Source organism: Coffea arabica, chromosome 1e, assembly GCF_036785885.1.
Source record: "Coffea arabica cultivar ET-39 chromosome 1e, Coffea Arabica ET-39 HiFi, whole genome shotgun sequence".
In the NCBI taxonomy this organism is placed as follows: domain Eukaryota; kingdom Viridiplantae; phylum Streptophyta; class Magnoliopsida; order Gentianales; family Rubiaceae; genus Coffea; species Coffea arabica.
In genome coordinates, this window is record NC_092311.1 from 1289730 (window position 1) to 1309101 (window position 19372).

Here is a 19372-nt window from a genome sequence, read left to right on the forward strand (position 1 = left end):
TCATTTGTCAGCTTTTACATTTCAAACTGAAGCATCAAACTAAATTCAATCATTAAATTTAGTTTGTTTTCGTTGCTTAAGTATAAGTTTCTGCTGACATTCATCTATATGACCATGCCTTGAAACAAATTTTGGTAATAAATTATTGGGGTTTTCAATTTTCTTCAGCGTTAAAACTAATACGGAGGCTGAATGTCTAGCGCTTTTAGATGGTGTATGCAGCTTTTGCCTCAATCAAGGTTACTATCAGGTGGAGGTGGACATAGGTTCCAAGATTTTGGTGCAAATGATAGGGCAAGACAATAGTTCCCTAGAAGGTCATTACCATTCTCCACCAAATTAAGAGTATGATTCAAGGAAAGAAATTTCACTTTTACTCGCCCATTAAGATTAACAAATTCTGTGGCAGATGCTCTATCCAGACAAGCAAAACGTACAATCTTCTCAATTTACAAAGTTGGTTAGGCATGCTAAATTTAGATAGAATCCCCTGGTTTTTGTAATCTTCAATTAGCTTGGAAGGGAGTAGTAACCATTGTTTATATTTTGTTGCTTCGGTTTGCCATTAAAAACGATAAGTGGTATTGCATATAAAGTAGTTTTCATGTTAAAGATAATCTATCCAAATATCAATAAAAATATTCACTAAAATACCGATTCATTTATCAACAAACATTTATAAGAGATTTTGTTTTAAAATAAAAGATAATTGATCTAAAAAGAAATTACTCAAATACCAATTTGCTTTTCAGCCTTTACATTTAAGATTAAAACAATTACAATTTAGCATAAAACCCGTGTTTACTATTGGCTTCTTCTGAGAAGAGAAAAAAAAAGGAGAAAAAAATCAAACTCTTTATGATATTCTATTCATCTACTTGGCCTAAATATAAGAGAGAACTACATTTTTTATCCCAATGTTTAGTTGATGTGCAAAACTAGACCCTAATATTTCAACCAATACAAATGCAGCGCCCAAAGTTTATAATTTTAGGCAAATTTAGAACAACTAAATATTACAATATTTAATGGTGAAAAACAAATTGGGATTAGTCAAAAGTTTTAATTTTACATTTTTGGTCCATAATTTTTGAAATTTTGAGCAACATGGTCCTTTATGTTTTAAATAGTTATATTTAAAGTTTTCAAATGAAACAAAATGTGAACTAAAATTAAATGCATAGCAAATATGTTCTAAAATCCCTATAAAAATTCTTCAAACCATTTCACATTGACACAACTTTAGACTCATTAGCACTTGTAATTTGTCCTTCAGGGACATCGATTTTCAGCAGGAATATGTGATTTAGTAACTCTTCTGGAGTCATTAAATGCATCCGGTAATTGATTTGCAATTTTTTGCAACGAGAATCAAGGAAATTCAATGATATTTTCCAAGTGATTTCCTTTTTCAGTTGATTTTTATCTCCCCCTAATTGGAAAATGTGATTCATCAAAATGACAATCTGCAAATCTCGCAGTAAATAAATCACCTATCAATGGTTCCATATACTTAATAATTGATGGTGATTCATAACCGATATATATCTCCAATCTTCTTTGGGGGCCTAATTTACGACGTTGGGGCAGTGCAATTGGGACATACACCGCACAACCAAATATTCATAAATGAGAAATATTTGGCTCATAACCAAAAATTAATTGTAGGGGTGTCAATGTACCTCTATATATAGGTACTACAAGATTAAAGGAACATCAATCCTATTAAACACTCACTATTACAAGAATATGAAGAAACTTATGAAACGGTTTCTCCACTACATGAGTAGATTTATGGATTGTAACTTCTATACATAATATAGCCATAAATCATAAATTAATTTTGTTGGGAATACAAGGGACATCCACACTTTAAATTGTTTCATAACATTACTTAAATTTTACAACTTTTTCTTTTTCTTTCATGAACTTTGACCTATGGCCTAAAGGGCCCTTTAATTGGATGGGTTTTGGGGAAAAAGTAGAGATACGTCTTAAGGTAATTGGCACCATAATGCTTTATGACCTTTGATTGATACTTGCGTATTGTCACGTGGCACACATAATATTTTTTAAGGTAGTGACCTAATTAATCAGAATTTTAAAATATAAGCTTACTTAACAGTAATTTTCAAGAATTTGCAAAGTTGGAAATTAAGCTTAATTTTCCTCTTGCTGTAAACTTGTAAGCATGTATATCAAAATTAATAAATTAGTTAGTCTATTGGTAAGTGAAAACTATAGTGCTCTTGCAATAATGCAACACATAGTGAGGAATATAATTGTGGGTTTTATTGTTTTTTTTTTTTGGTATAGGAAGTATAGGATTTTGGAATAGGTGATTGAAGAAAAGTTAAAGAAATTTCGTATTGAAATTCTAGAAGGAGATAATACGATAGATTTAAACACTACGAAAATAACTTTCACGAAAAAAAGTGCAAAATATATTTTTACTTGTTGAGCTTGTTTCAAAGTTTTGATGCTAATTTTTTTTTTTTGTACTTTAGTTTCATTTCATATGCAAGAAGACGTACAATTTGACGTGTTCAACTTGCTTTTGTTATTCGTTACTTAGAAGATTCTACACTGAATAATATATTTACATTCACCAAATTATTGAAATTTATTTCTTTTTTGTTCATTAAAATTATCTTTTTGCTTTACGAGGCAATTATGAGCTATTGCTTCACTATGATGAGTGAATGTAAGAAACATATTTTAGAACATTTCAAAATATAGTACAATTTCATTGTGAATTTGTCAAAATTAAACACTATAAAATGAATAGACTACATATGTATCTTAAGCTAATTTCTGTATAAGCTTCCAATTAAGCCTTAATCTGATGCTAATTTACAAAATTTGAGGTGCCAAGAGTAAGAGATTTGATTTTAAGTCTCACGATTATGAAAAAACAATTATGAGAGTTTTCATCCCACTATTTGTGCATTTTTTTTCTCTTTTGAATGGAGGGTTACAACACGAGAACTAAGTAGTCAGTCATCCACCTTAGAGATCCAGTGTATTAGTTTGCAACCATTATTTGTGCATTTGTATGATGTTGTGGGCTGTTAGTTGACAATATGTTAATATTATGTTTTCAAATAAAAAAAAATCATTACTCCAGTTGGCTATATCCTGTTTGTCTATAGTATTTGACACAAGTTGAGGTGACAAAATAAATTACGAATGAAATAATTACCAAAGAAACAAAAGTTGAATCAAGATGTTGTAAAACTAATAAAATGAAATACTACAATAGGAATTGAAGAAGTATCAGAGAAAAGAGTAGAGAAAGGGATAATGATATCCTTATATTTCAGCAAGATACAGAAGTACTTCCAAAGATTTTCAATGTACCTCTATATATAGGCACTACAAGATTTAAGGTACATAAATCCTATTAAACATCCACTACTACAATAATATGAAGAAACCTATGAAACAGTTTCTCCACTATATGTATAGATTTATGGATTGTAACTTCTATACATAATGTAGTCATAAAATCATGAATTGATCCCCTTGGGAATACAAAGAGACATCCACATTTTTTGTTATTTCATAACATTCCTCCTTGGATGTCCATTACACAAAGAATATACCTCGTTAAAACCTTACTAGGGAAAAATCCAGTGGGACCAAAAACCCTAGTGAAGGAAAAAGAGTACACTATTCTTGTGTAATAATTTCTCCCTCTAATGCAAACGTCATTTGAGATCTTTTAATCGTCGCATTCCAATACTCTTCACCAATTTCTCAAATGTCGCAGTTGATAATGCCTTGGTAAATAAATCGGCCAGATTATTATCTGATCGAATTTGTTGCACATCAATTTCACCATTCTTTTGCAAATCATGAGTAAAAAAGAATTTTGGTGAAATGTGTTTTGTCATATCTCCTTTAATATATCCTCCTTTCAATTGAGATGTACAAGCTGCATTATCTTCATATAATATAGTTGGAGAATTTTCTTTTCCGGAAGATAACCCACAACTTTTTTGGATATAGTGGGTCATTGATCTTAACCAAACACATTCTCGACTGGCTTCATGAATTACTATTATTTCAGCATGATTCGATGAAGTGGCGGCTAGTGATTGCTTTGTAGATCGCCAAGAAATAGCTGTGCCTCCATATGTAAATAAATAATCAGTCTGAGATCTTGCTTTATGCGGGTCGGATAAATACCCAGTATTAGCATAACCAATCAATTCAGGTTTGGATTTATTTGAATAAAATAAACCAAAATTATTGTTCCTTGGAGATAGCGAAAAATATGTTTAATACCATTCCAATGTCGTCTTGTGGGCGAGGAACTAAATCTTGCTAATAAATTTACTGCAAATGATATATCAGGTCTTGTACAATTAGCAAGATACATTAGTGCACCAATTGCACTGAGATATGGTACTTCAGGATCAAGTATCTCTTCATTTTCCTCTCGTGGTCTAAAAGGATCCTTATTAGGATCTAATGATCTGACAACCATTGGGGTACTCAATGCATGTGCTTTGTCCATATAAAATCATTTTAATACCTTCCGGATATAAGCAGTTTCGTGGACAAAAATTCCACCTTTCAAATGCTCAATTTGTAAACCAAGGCAAAATTTTGTTTTTCCAAAATCTTTGATCTCAAATTCTTTCTTCAAATATTCAACACTATTTTGAATCTCTTCAGGAGTTCCAATCAAATTTAGATCATCAACATATACAGCAATTATCACAAAATTTGATCCATTTTTCTTGATAAAAATACATGGACATATTGGATCATTGGTATAACCTTCTTTTGTCAGACATTCATTGAGTCGATTATACCACATACGTCCAGATTGTTTGAGCCCATACAGAGACCTTTGTAATTTAATAGAATAAATATTTTTAAGATTTGATTTGCATGCTTCAGGCATGTTGAATCCTTCGGGGATTCTTATATAAATATCATTTTCAAGATTTCCATATAAATATGCAGTAACAACGTCCATTAGACGCATATCTAATTTTTCATGTACTGCAAAACTCACAAGATATCTAAATGTGATAGCATCCACTACAGGTGAATACGTTTCATTATAATCAAATCCAGACCTTTGTGAAAATCCTTAGGCTGCAAGTCTTACTTTATACCTTACAATTTCATTTTTCTCATTTCTTTTTCTCACAAATACCCATTTATATCCTACTGGCTTTACACCTTCAGGTGTTTGGACTACAAGTTCAAAAACTTTTCTTTTAGCCAATGAGTCCAATTCAGATTGGATCGCATCTTTCCATTTTGGCCAATCATTTCTACCTCGACATTCATCAACCGATCTATGCTTATGATCCTCATTTTCTGCCATAATATCAAGTGCTACATTATATGCGAAAATACTATCAATAATTATTTCTTTTCGGTTCCAACTTTTTCTTGAAATGACAAAATTTATTGAATTTTCTATAATTTCATTCTCTTCAAGAATTGGCTTTTTAAGAGCGACCTCTTCAGGAGGTTGAATTTTGTTACTAATTGTTGATTCATATACTCCTCTTTTCTTTCGAGGATTTTTATCTTTGGAACCAAGAGGTCTCCTACGCTTCAAGCGTGCTTTAGACTCATTAGCACTTGTAATTTGTCCTTCAGAGACATCAATTTTAATTGGAATATTTTCAGTAGGAATATGTGATTTAGCAACTCTTCTGGAGTCATTAAATGCATCCGGTAATTGATTTGCAATTTTTTGCAAATGTATAATCCTTTGAACTTCTAATTCACATTCTTTAGTATGAGAATCAAGGAAATTCAACGATTTTTTCCAAGTAATTTCCTTTTTAGGTTGATTTTTATCTCCCCCTAATGTCGGAAAATGTGATTCATCAAAATGGCAATCTACAAATCTCGCAGTAAATAAATCACCTGTTAATGGTTCCATATACTTAATGATTGAAGGTGATTCATATCCGACATATATCCCAATCTTCTTTGGGGGCCCAATTTACTACGTTGGGGTGGTGCAATCGGTACATATACCGCACAACCAAATATTCGTAAATGAGAAATGTTGGACTCATAGCTAAAAATTAATTGTAGGAGAGAATAAGTATGATAACTTGTCGGCCTAATTCTCACAAGTGTTGCTGCATGTAAAACAGCATGTCTCCAAGCAGATGAAGGAAGTTTAGACCTCATCAACAATGGTCTAACAATTAATTGTAACCGTTTAATAAGTGATTCAGCTAGACCATTTTGTGTGTGAACATAAGCTACAGGATGTTCAACAGTTATTCCAATGGACATACAATAATCGTCAAAAGCATGTGACGAATATTCACCAGCATTATCTAGACGAATTTTCTTTATTGGATAATCTGAAAATTGTGCTCGCAATTTAATTATTTGAGCAAGTAATCTCGCAAACGCCAGGTTGCGAGTAGATAATAAACATACATGTGACCATCTAGTTGATGCATCAATTAGCACCATAAAATATCGAAATGATCCACATGGTGGATCTACAGTTCTACATATATCACCATGAATTCGTTCTAGAAATACAGGGGATTCAGTCCCAACTTTAACTTGTGATGGTCTAATAATTAATTTCCCTTGAGAACAAGCAACACAAGAGAATTCATTGGCTTTTAATACCTTTTTATTTTTCAATGAGTGGCCATGTGAATTCTCAATTATTCGTCTCATCATTATAGATTCGGGATGTCCGAGACGATTATGCCAAACCATAAAATCATTGGAATGAGTAGACTTCTGGTCTACTAGGTGATGAATTTCAATTGCACTAATTTGTGCATAATATAAGTCAGAAGAAAAAGAAGGCAATTTTTCTAATACGCATTTCTGCCCAGAATAATATTTGTGATTAATAAAAATTCACCATTTGTCTCGGTCATTGTCTCGATATGATATCCATTTTCGCGAATATCTTTAAAACTCAATAAGTTTCTCCAAGACTTGGGAGAGAGTAGTGCATTATTTACGACAATTTTAGTCCCTTCAAGGAGAAATAGAGTGGCTCTTCCGGATCCTTCAATCAATTTTGTACTACCACTAATGGTATTAATATTTGTCTCTCCCATTTTTAAACAAGAAAAATATTTTTTATTTTTCAATATGGTGTGCGTAGTAGCACTATCAATGAGACAAATGTCATCATCACTATTATTTAATCCCAAATATTTGACATCCATTTCTTCTTCAGGAAGAAAATTTTAAACAAAAATAAATATTAATAAAGATGCGAAAATAAATATTCAATAGAAAGAAAAATTACATAAAAGATAAAGCATCATAAAAATATTTAAATAATCATGGAATATTTGTTGACATCTTCAGGATGCTCAAAAAAATCAGCAACATTGAGGTGTGTCATATCAGCATCATCACCATCATCATAGTCATTTTTTTTTATCAATGAAATTTGTCTCAACGCCTTTGTCTTTCTTTTTCAATGATGCTTGATAGGGGTCAACAAGATGTTCGGCCGTACAACTGGTACGGGACCAATGACCTTCCATACCACACCGATAGCATTTTTCTTCATAAACTTTCTTTTCTCCATTTTTCTGATCGTAGTTATTTTCCCTCTTTTGGGAAACATTTTATTGTTTGTCACGTTTAAAATTTTCACGAGGCACAAATTTACTACGATCACGTCCACGGCCACGACCACCTCTACGGCCACGTCCACGACCTCGACCAGAATTTTGAAATTGGGTCGCATTCGCTTCAGGGAATGGATTTGTACCAGTTGGTCGGGACTCATGATTTTTCAGCAATAATTTATTATTTTGTTCAGCCAAGAGAAGACATGCAATAAGTTCAGAATATTTTTTAAATCCCTTCTCTCGATGTTGCTGCTGCAGGAGCATGTTAGAGACATGAAAAGTAGAAAATGTTTTCTCTAACATATCTTCATTAGTGATTTTTTCGCCACATAATGATAATTGAGAAGTGATTCTGAACATGGCTGAATTATATTCGTTGACAGATTTAAAATCTTGTAGCCGTAAGTGAAACCAATCATATCGGGCTTTTGGAAGAACGACCAACTTCAGGTGGTCGAATCTTTCTTTCAAATCTTGCCAAAGGACAAGAGGATCTTTGACAGTAAGATACTCTATTTTTAATCCTTCATCTAAATGATGATGAAGGAAAATCATAGCTTTGGCGCGGTCTTGGTTTGAGAATTCATTTTTTTCAACAATAGTGTTACCAAGACCCATTGCCTCAAGATGGATTTCAACATCCAATACCCATGATAAATAATTTTTCCCAAAAATATCAAGAGGTACGAACTCTTATTTTGTAAAATTAGCCATAAGAAATTAAAATAAGTTTTTGACTTAGAAATTTACCTCAAAAGTCACTTGAAGAAATACGGGCAGAATTTCGGCAAAATCTTGTGCTTCACTTTTGTTCAAAGTAGTGCATCTGTTTTCACCTTTTGCTCAAAAGTAGAGCTTTCGTACTGATAACGTGTTGTAAAACTAATAAAATGAAATACTACAATAGGAATTGAAGAAGTATTAGAGAAAGGAGTAGAGAAAGGGATAATGATATCCTTATATTTCAACAAGATACAAAAGTACTCCCAAAGGTTCTCAATGTACCTCTATATATAGGCACTACAAGATTAAAGGTATATAAATCCTATTAAACATCCACTACTACAATAATATGAAGAAACCTATGAAACGGTTTCTCTACTACATGTATAGATTTATGGATTGTAATTTCTATACATAATGTAGCTATAAAATCATGAATTAATCCCCTTGAGAATACAAAGGGACATCCACATTTTTTGTTATTTCATAACACAAGAGGAGTTTACTGCTACCTTTGTTTTTCTTTTTTTCCCTCCTACCACTCATCCACTCTTTTACTGCTACTTTTTCTTTCTATAGTAATAATAAATTTTCTGCTACCCAGTTTAAACATCCAGACTTGGTATTTGATTTTTTTTGGAATTTTTTTTGGTATAGAAGACAATACATATTAAAGCAACTTGATATTTGATAATTGGGCATATAGTTATAATGATTTCTTTTTGCTGCTGATAAAATGGAAGGTGTAGAGGGAGCATAATTCTTACAGACAATTCAGAACTTTGTTCAGGCATTTCTATATATCAACCAAAAGTTTCACTGCCTTCCAGTTATACGATGCAGTTTAGTTATGTTGGTCTTCTATGTATACTATGAAACTAAATGTATCAGACACATACAAAAGATCAACACAAGTAGGAACTTGACAGAAAAATGTACACATAATATGGCTGTATAGTTCATACTTCAAAGGAGATTCACAACATAAACAGGTTAATTGCGGAATTGGTCTACTTCATAAACAAGTTAATCTTAAGGTTTCTTTCAAAATGATATAACTATGTACTTCATCTGGTTCCACACAAAAGTATCCTGAAAGCAAAGGGACTGGACTAGGTCGGATATCACCCTTCCAACATTCAGGATTCTGGTGGATGGAATTCTGTAGGTACCAGAAATAAAAAGTCTAGTAGAGGGGCTTCTCCATGTCATGTGAGATATTCTACTGCAAACAGAAAATTAAAAAATGCAGTGGAATCACCATAAAATCAGCGAAACAGAGAATTGGTATCGTGGAAGTTCTTTATGAAGAAACAGACATGTTGAGAACAGAACTTATAAAGGCTCATTCTTATTTCCCACCGATACAACCTTTGATCCAGATAGACAAGCTGTACTGTGTTATTGAGTGGATAGTTCCACAAATAGGCAACAATTTCATTGAATCCATAACATCCTTCATTGTAATATGTTGTGTGTGCTAGCCTTGACGAACTTTGTTCTTTTTTCACTTTTGGCTTTACAAATTGTAGCTCTACTCATGTATAGACAAGTGTTTATTATAACTTCCTGAACTACTCTAGAATTGGTTCTGTGCAGATTGGAAACACAACGCAAATTCTCTTTCAGAAGTCGCAGCATTAGTGGGTTGATGACTATAGCTCTTACAGCTGTCAATGACTCATGACAGAAAAAGGATCTAGAAATTAGCATCAACAATCCAACAACGCTTTGCATCTCCATTTCTTTTCTTAATTTCTATATTAAGCTTGTCAGTTCATTCTTCTTATTTGTTGACAAAACCTTGCCCCAATTCTTTCACTTTGCTCTGGCCCTTCAGCAAGCTTTAGACACTATTTCCATGTGAATTTGTCGCTTGAAATTACAGAACCACACAAATCAAAATAACCAAATCTCTTGTTGGTGCACCTGAATGTACTGTTGTGTCTTGCTGATCAACTGAGCTACGGTAATGGGTGAAATAGACAGTCGGCTATAGACCCTTCATAAGGATGAAGGATCCAATTGCGGTCTCAGCAGTCAGGGTCCAACCAAGGGAAAAGGTCGATTTTCTAGATTCAGTTGAAGGCAGTACAAAGCACAAATGCTACAGCCTATCTATTTGGGCAAAACAGGGCCAAGGATTCCGTGTCAACAAAATCACAGGTGATTACATCTATTCTGATGGCAGGAATAATTATAATTTAATTAATTAGTCTTTCTTTCTTCTGAAATAGTAGGTTGTAGGAAGAGGAAACCATGTTAATTGTTCTCTATTCCTGCTGATATTTCACAACCTGTCAAAATCTCAAGTCTGCCAGGACAGGGACACATCTTAGGTTGGCAAAAATGATTCATAAGGATGGTGGTCACCTAATGTTTCAGCTTTCACTCTCCCGGTAAGTTTTCGCATTTAGCAATTTTTACCCATCTCAAGCATAGCACAATTCAATTCCTATCTATTATTAGAGAAAGGATGGATATTTCTCTTTCATACCAAAGGAAATGCAAAACAAAAAGTCTAAGTCAAAACACAGACACATTTATATGACAATTAAAGATTCTTCATCAGTATTAATTGAGCATCATTGGGCCAGGACTTAGACAAAAACCCAAACATATTTTTAGATATCAATGGACAAGCATTATGTGCATAATTGTTACATGTAAAATTACTTACTGAATGCATGAATATAAAGCAATGAAAGGAGTAGGATGAGAACCACCATGGAAGGGCATCCTTTAAGAGTAAAGACATAATTTTCAGATGCAGGCTTACTTGCTAGAAATGGTGTTCAACCTCTTTCAGTTAATTTCAGCAATAATTTAGTGGTCACTTACGTTTGCTCCTGACAACTCAACGCTTTCTGCTTCCATCTACATCAGTGAACCTGGCATTTTGCCTTGCAGAACCTACCTGATTCTCATCTATCTCACTCTTGTTATCAGCAGGTTGTTGTTCCCCTGGATTAGATTCCACATCTTTCCCTTGATACTGCAGTTTTAGGACCATCTCCTTCTATCTCTGAATTATGCTTGACCTTATCATATTCCAGGCTAAAACTTGTGTTGGAAACCACATTGCCACTGAGATCCTTCTTTCTTTCTCCTTCTATCTCTGCTTCATCCTCGACCTTAGCATACTCCTGGCACCTTATCATACTTCTGGTTATAAATCCTGTTAGCAACCACATCACCACTGAGATCCTTCTTGCTTTCTCCTTCTTTCTCTGCTTCATCCTTGACCCTAGCATACTCCTGGCTAAAACTCACATTGGCAACCACATCTCCACCGGGATCCTGACTGCGTTCTCCTTCCATATTTGCATTGTCCTTGGCCTTAACATACTCCTGGCTAAAACTTGTTTTCCCAACCACATGACCACTGAGATCCTTCTTGCTTTTTCTGGAGTGAAGTTATGCTGTTATGTGAAAACCATCTATAGGCTTGACCTCAAGTTCAAATTTGTCTTTCTTCAAGTCTAGCTCTTCTACGTCACCATCATCGTAGTTTACAGTATGAAGTATCTTCTCTCTATTGAAGGATTTAATTCTTCCTGCAAACTATTTTCCCAAGTCTGGCCAGTAAACTTTTATTCTCATTGCCACAATCCTTTCAATGTCGTTCTCATTCAAATCCACCATCTGGAATGAAGGTACCTCCTTCCTTGGGCGAAGCCTGGATGAACATTTGTCAGTAGGAGATGCGATAGCAATTTCAACATCTGCACTGCGCTTTCTCTTTTTCAGCTCCTTTGTAACATTAAGATTCTGTTCCTCCCCAGTGACATTTGGCATTTCAGCTTCTTCATTTCCCTGGACGTTGTTACACACTTGCTACTCACTTGGCTCTGAGTTAGCCTTTCCCTCGATGACAATGCTCTCATCTTGACTGTTGGCATCTTCCTTCAAAGCAACGCCATCCATATTGCTCCCTGATGCTTTATCTGTTCCCTTATCAACTTTTACTTCTTGAATTCCACGTCTCTCCCCAAACCTGGTCTTCATTACACAGACTAGGAGCTTAAGGCACTTTCACTTCGTTGAACTTAAATACTGACCCTGCAAAGAACAACTAATTCATAAAACAAATAAAATAAATTCAGCACAGGTGATGTAGTTACTTCGTAACTGCCAAAGGAGTCAGCCATTAACAACATCCATGGTAACTTGCATCTATACACCCCAAATAACAAAAACTCTATTACTCAAAGAAACAGACTAAATTGCTGCAAATAAAGACTCAAGTTTTCTGGAAAGAAGGGATTTGAAATATCAGAACAGTGGGATGCTGGGATTTTCAGTTTTACTGCTATTGCTAACACAAGATTTAGTATCAAGTCTTCACATAGAAAAACTTTGAACATGATAATCGGATCCCCAAAGATACTGATTTTCAGTGCAAAAGATTGCACGATTTTGAACCTCAAGAACTTAATCCAAAGGAGTCCTGAATTTCAACAATATTGAATTTTTTACAGCTCCTATGATAAAATTCGTGTCCAAAGAACAGAGTAAACCATAGGCGTGGGCAAAGAAGCACAACAATGTAATAGACAATGACTAAACGAACAAGAAACTAATGGTGTTACTAACTACCACAGCAATTTTACCAGGGCCTTTTCTAATATCTGAGAAATCGGCATAACAATCAAGGATTAAGCACACGATAAAGAAAACGAGAGAAAACAAAAACCCACCACAAGAATTGTACACCTGCAGAAAAACAAGTACTTATCAAACAAATAAATAACCAAAAAAATTGGTAAAAAAGGCGAGTTTGATCAAACCTCATTAGAATGCTAGAATGTGAGAGCAAAAACAAGAAAGCCCGGAATTGTGTGAAGTCCTGAAAAGTAAAGCCTAAGCCCCATTGCATGGACTGATGCACTGAGGCAGGATATGATTCTGTACTTGCTTAAGACTAAGGAGCACCAAAAGGACAAAAGAGGTGCAGTTTTCAAAGGTACAACTGCCAAGAAAGGGCGGGAACCAAATGACACTTGGTGCTTCTCTTGGCTTAACACACTTTTTTTTCTTTATTCTTTTTTGTTCAAATGTATTGTTGTTAGGTACCACAAGTATATATACGAAGCATGTTGTTTTTTATCTGGCAGAAAATTTTGGAAATGGAGTAGTTTTAGAATTAGTAAGGTAGATGCAATGAAAGATATTGTGTAAACCAGCATAATTAAGTTGAATGGAAAAATATTAGCTGCATTATGTGGGTTACGTGATAATGCAAAAATACCAATTAAAAGCCACAAAGTATTATAAGGAGCCATTTCTCGTGTCATGTTTGAATAGCCCGTCATCCTTATTTAATTATTTAGTGATAAGTACATACCGTGTATTACATATGTTCCGCTCAATAAAATCTAAGACTTTAATAGTCAAATTTATTTGTATATCTAAATGAGTTCGAGATTGTGATCAAACTTGAGTTGTTTCGAGTAAAAATCATCTTTTTATGGAGTCAAACAAATGATCTTTTTATGGAGTCAAACTTGAGTCACGTTTGAGTAATTTGAATTTTCTATAATTATACTAATTCAATCAAACTTATATCAGGTAATAAAATACACTGTTGTTTATGTTTGACTTGATTAGTGAGTGAATCAAGATTGCACAAACTATTAACAATTGAGCTTAATTTAAGTGTAAAACAGCTTGGTTCGTATTTCAACTCTAAAGAAAAGTGGATAAAATTTGCATAAGGTTTTGGGCATGTGAAATTCTTGATATCATTAGTGGCTTTTTGGGTGTTCATAGTACAATGCATATCCATCACAACATGGTGTATACCCTATATACCAGTATTCAGTAATTAAAAGTTTCTCGTTTAGCAATTTAAATTATAAATTTAAATGCAGACCTCATAATACTAGTGCAAATTTTATCCTCCTTCGTTTGGCATTGCATCTACCATTATAGATTTCTATACCTAATCCATTCGTCCAACTCTCTACCAAATCAAAAAAAAAGGGATAGTGACTATATACTTTGTAAAAATAATATGCCAAGTGCAGGAAAAGTGAGTATATGTAGTAAGGGTAATTATCTTATTCTTAACCGAATTCCAATGGGGAACTAACTTTGTTACTGGGGGGAAGAGAAACTAGAGCGAATTAGACGTTACATTTTTAGCTTAGAATAATACCTTTTTGTGTTTCAAAATCCAAACTTTGTTAATGGGGAGTGTGTTGAGTATTCTTCCTTAAACGCCTAGACTAAGTCACTTAGTTGGACAAGAAAAGGAGAAGTTAATTGATAGTAGCACAAAAAATTTTGTGTGAGATTATTTTTGGAATGGTCACACTCTATGGTACCTAACAAGCTAAGTGTAGTTATATATTTATTTGAAGAAAAGAGATAAAAATAAAGCCTGTATTTAATCCAACAAAAAAATGAATATAGAAAAACTGGAAAAACATTTTTTAGGAAGTCAAGAGGAAAACTTGTACTCTTGGCACCTGTAATCCTGTCACAACTGATAACATTTGATCACACAAGAAGAAAATTGACCCTCTTTGGCTCTGATGCTCCTTCTCCTTGGTACAAAATCATATACTTCCCTCCATAGTCACTACACTAAACTATAAAAATGGAAGTAGGATTACTTTTGAGGACTTCACAATCCTGCATTTCTTGTTTTTGCACCTACAATCTACTCAGGTTGGTCAAACTCGCCTTTTTTAATTTTTCTGAACTACTTAATTGAATATTTTCTTTGCAGATGTACAATCTTTGTGGTCCTTTTTTCTTCCTTTTTCATTTTACCCTATTTCTCTAGAACTTCTGAGATGTTAGAAAAAGCCCTGGTCAAAATGTTATGTCTTACCTTCAAATTACAGCATTTTCTTTCATGAACTTAGATCTGCAGCCTGAAGTGTAGTTTAATTGGAAGAGTTGGGGTTGAATTTGAAAAGAAAGAGCAAATGGCTATGTGGAATATTATTAGGTTGACATTGTATTAATAATGTACTTATTTAATATCAGAACTTGAGAAACTGAAGGCACAGAAGATTTTAGTGCCTTTTGAGTGCAACAATCCTGACAAATGAGAAGATTTTTTCAATCTTTTTCCCTTTCATTCTTTGGTATCTAGTGGTCATGAGTACATGATTTTCTCTGCTTTAATATCATTTTTACACTATAGCCCAAAATTTGGTAAAAAATCTTGTGTTAGCTGGCAAAAAATAATAAATTTGGAATCCCAGATTCCACTGTTATGGTGCTTTAAGCCTTTAAGTCCTCCATCTCAGAAATATTGTGACATATCATTTGAATGCCTTAAGTCCATCAGCGATCAGCATTAATTACTATCCATATAGAATAGAAGCTGAAAGAATTTCTTTCTTTTTTTTTTCCAGTTTGAGAATTAATGAGTTTGTATAGTAGCCTCTGTATTTTTAGAGAGTTACTTTGAAGAGATCCTAGGATGTTACTATTCAACTAGGCATTGTGTGAAGAGGAGCTCAAGTGTTTGAAGGACTCCTTGAGTAGCAAACCATTTCAAGCTTAGAGCGTCCACAATGGTTTGCACTCTTTAGAGTGTAATTCACATGTCACATCAGCATTTTTCGTTCTCTGCTTTTATTATACTTCCACTCACAATGGATTACACTCCACAAAGTGTAATAGCATGGGTCCACAATTAAATCAAACATTTATTTTAATAATGCATAACTCATATGCCATAAATAAATAAAGTAATTTTTAAAAATAATTTTGTTATTTTAAAAAAATAAAGTATTAGCTTTTATTAAATTTTTTACCTTTTGGTTTTTTTATTTTCTGAAAAATAATATTATTAATTTTTGGAAAAGAAATAAAAGAGTTGAAGAAAATGAGTGAGAGAGTAAAACAAATAATAGAGTAGAATAGTAGAATATGAAAAATAACAAGTGTGCTTGTGTTTATATAGAGAATTAAAACATAACCATTGAAAAAAAAATGAACGTTGTTAACTTCAATGTTGCTGGTATAAATTTTGTCATTGCTAAATTTTGACACTGACCTACCCATTACACGCATCATCAGAATGATGCATGCAATGGGCATTACATAGCTGCGATGGGTGGCCGTGTAATGGACCCATGTCATGGCAGACATTACACGCATCATTACACTCCATTGCAGTGCCTTTATGATGATTGTGGCAATTTAGATTGGTTTATGGACTATTGGAATTTTTCATATTTGGGGTACCTAATTATATATCTGTGTGTGCGCGCGCTCGTGTATATATGTCTATGTATTCATATGTATGTATGTATATATGTATGTATGAACTATCAATAATATTGTTAATGATAGATTCCTTTGGTAGTTATGAAGTAATTACATCACCTGTGGTGATTTCCTGTGAATTGATTCTGTTTTGCACAGTCAATAACCTCGTAGTCTTTTAATGAAGACTGCTTATAGGTAAAAGTTGACAAGAAAACAGATGAAGCATCAAGAGACAATATTAAGGAAATTGCTTTGAACAAAGGTGGCAACATCTGAAGAGTTGCAGTTGAAGAAAGAGAAATTTGAAGTAGAAGTAAAACCTGAAGATAGTTTTCACATAAAAAAAAAAATAGAACTCTGCTCCAGAATAAGCAAAGACATATTCTCCATAGGGTATGTTCAAGAATAATGTAAAGAGCGGAAGGTATAAAATTCTGAGTCAGCAGAATCAAAGGAAGGATTTGAATGATCCAGGGAAGCAACCAGAGTCGAGTACAAGTATTAATCAATGGACTGAAATGGAAAAGTGTATTAAGCTGCAACTTACAAATTAAGGTACAAGTTTAGCACTTAGCCTTCTTAACTATCAATTACAGTGCTGTAACTTGGTAAAAAGATCAAATGTCCGTCCATTTTGTAGGTAAAACAACAACCACAACCATTGGCCTTTTGAATTATATAAATTACCTACAAATACTTTATTTTCTCTGTGAATTTATCTCTTTTGTATATTCTCTGTAGAGATAAATAGCAAGTCAAGATTAAGAAAAAAAATGATAAAATGTCAGCAGTTGAGCGATTATTAAAAAAGGGCCAAAAGAACATTTGTAACTCCTTTAAGTAAATGAGCTTATTGTCTTTTCAATTGAGAAAAACTTGCTATTTTTATCATGTTTAGATTATTAAATTATTCTACAACACTCTGCATTTTGTTAAGCAAATCATGTTTGATGATTTCCAGCAATTTATTTAGTGAAATTCCTTCTTTTTATTTAACAAAAAACAAGGGAAAAAGAGAAGAGAGAGAAAACTTGAGGGCACCATATTGCTATAATTGTTAGTCTAGAAGGCAGGGTGCCAATGGGGAACAGTTGAGGCCATATTTTGTTAGTTCTCTTGTGCAAGCGATGGCAGCAGTTCAGCATCTTGATGAACCAGTAAGAAGTGAGGATGCTATTGAGCATCTTAACCTGGTGCAAGGAGTGAAATCACTTTTGTCTAAGAGAACACATTCTGGAGGTAGTTTCCTTTCTGTTTTCCTTATGCTTTGGCTTGTCTCAGTTGACACTAACAAGTACCTGTGTTTTGTGATTCTTTTTAATTTGCATGAAGGCTTTATATGACGCCAGAGATTTTTTTTGCCTACTTTCCAAAAATTAACCACTTTGGAGATTAAAACGAGCTGCTTTTGGGAGGACATTGATCATTCCCGTTCCTGGAAAACAGTGCCAAACTAATTTCAGAAAGTTGCTTTTCATGAAGTGAGTTAAAATGAACTGTTTTATTATACTGTTCAATTCGCAATAGGCTTTCTAGAATGTATCTTCTTCAAAAAATGGACAGGTAATTTTGGAGAATACCGCTCAAGACAAGGCATTTGGCTGCCTCCTTCCTTCTGGAGGCTTTCCCGACATGCATCATGAAACAGCTCAAGGAAGTACACTTCAAACTCTTCCGCGTTGAGGAATATGAATTCAAGCTAGTTGAGTATTTTTTTTGCAGAATGGACAAGCTTTAAAGAAGATGACCGTTGGCTTTCTCCAGAACTCGTCAGTTGGCGAAAGAATATTGTTGTCAATGCAGAAATGCTCTGAAGATTGCCTAATTATTTTGGATGAAGAGTAAATGTATTGCAGGCTTGCAGCTCAATCTCTGATGAATGGTAAAAGGCAGGATCATGTCTTTTCTCAGCTATGTTGCTTTCACCCTGTATGACGCCTATGCTGCACATCTTTGCTTACAGCAGAGGAATTTCTGGTGAATCAACTTTTTTTTTTTTTTGTTTTTTAAGCTTGTGAGGCTGTTTATGATTTAATGTGAACCATATAGAATAACAAAATCAATTAGTTGGGCAGAGTCAACTATAAGCTTGTAGTACTTTATTGGTATTTATCCAAAACTTTAGGTGTCCCTTATTTGTTATAGGCGATGGAAGCTCAATCACTTTGTTTTGGTTTTTCTCCTGACCATCCCAGTCTTCTTCTTGGCTTTTGTCATGCGAAGAACAAACTCAAATTGGAGCTTTGGAGTTGCAATATGTGAAGGAATGCAAAAGGAGGTGATCGTTCACTACCGCTGTGTGTGAAAACTACAGGATTTTGAGACTTTATATTCATGATTAAATCTCTCAATTCACTGATGTGACGAGAGTGCCTTTGAGAATGATCATGATTGAGGATGCCACAGTTTTTGGCTGTATATTATTTATACCGGGAAATGGGGCTCCAATTTGGAAATGATAAATCAATCTTCGCGAGTTTTATATTGGTTGGCACTTTTTTCTGTGAAGTACAAGAACTTGATGGTTGTCTAGGAACTTCAGAGTAGATACTGAGATCAATTGCTGCGTTGATTTTCATGTGCAAAAACCTTAGCTTATCTAAATCTTAGTCAGCTGGAGAAACTGGAACTCGATTTGTAAACACACAATTCAAATTTTTTTTTTTTATTGTTTCCCTTTTAATCTGGAATCTTAAGGGATTGTATTTGCTGGATATGAAAAGTAGCGGATGATTCTGTTCTAGGACTTATTCAGGGTAGTCCATTGCCTCGAGAACTGCACTTAGGCTACCCATGTAGATGCTAAA

General features: G+C 33.9%; 1 long non-coding RNA gene across 8 annotated transcripts; it reads left to right on the top strand.

The window, feature by feature from the left end:
* The first annotated feature begins 9650 nt into the window (after positions 1-9650).
* On the top strand, positions 9651-19047 carry LOC140007612 (uncharacterized). Of its 8 annotated transcripts, none has more exons than XR_011814900.1 (4): positions 9651-9793; positions 9930-10496; positions 10644-10729; positions 16750-19047. It is a non-coding gene; the product is annotated as an uncharacterized lncRNA (long non-coding RNA). The 8 variants fall into 8 exon arrangements; XR_011814902.1 differs by having other exon boundaries at positions 9654-10496; positions 16750-18542; positions 18711-19047; XR_011814901.1 differs by having other exon boundaries at positions 9654-10496; positions 16750-18542; positions 18761-19047.
* Positions 19048-19372: the final 325 nt, after the last annotated feature.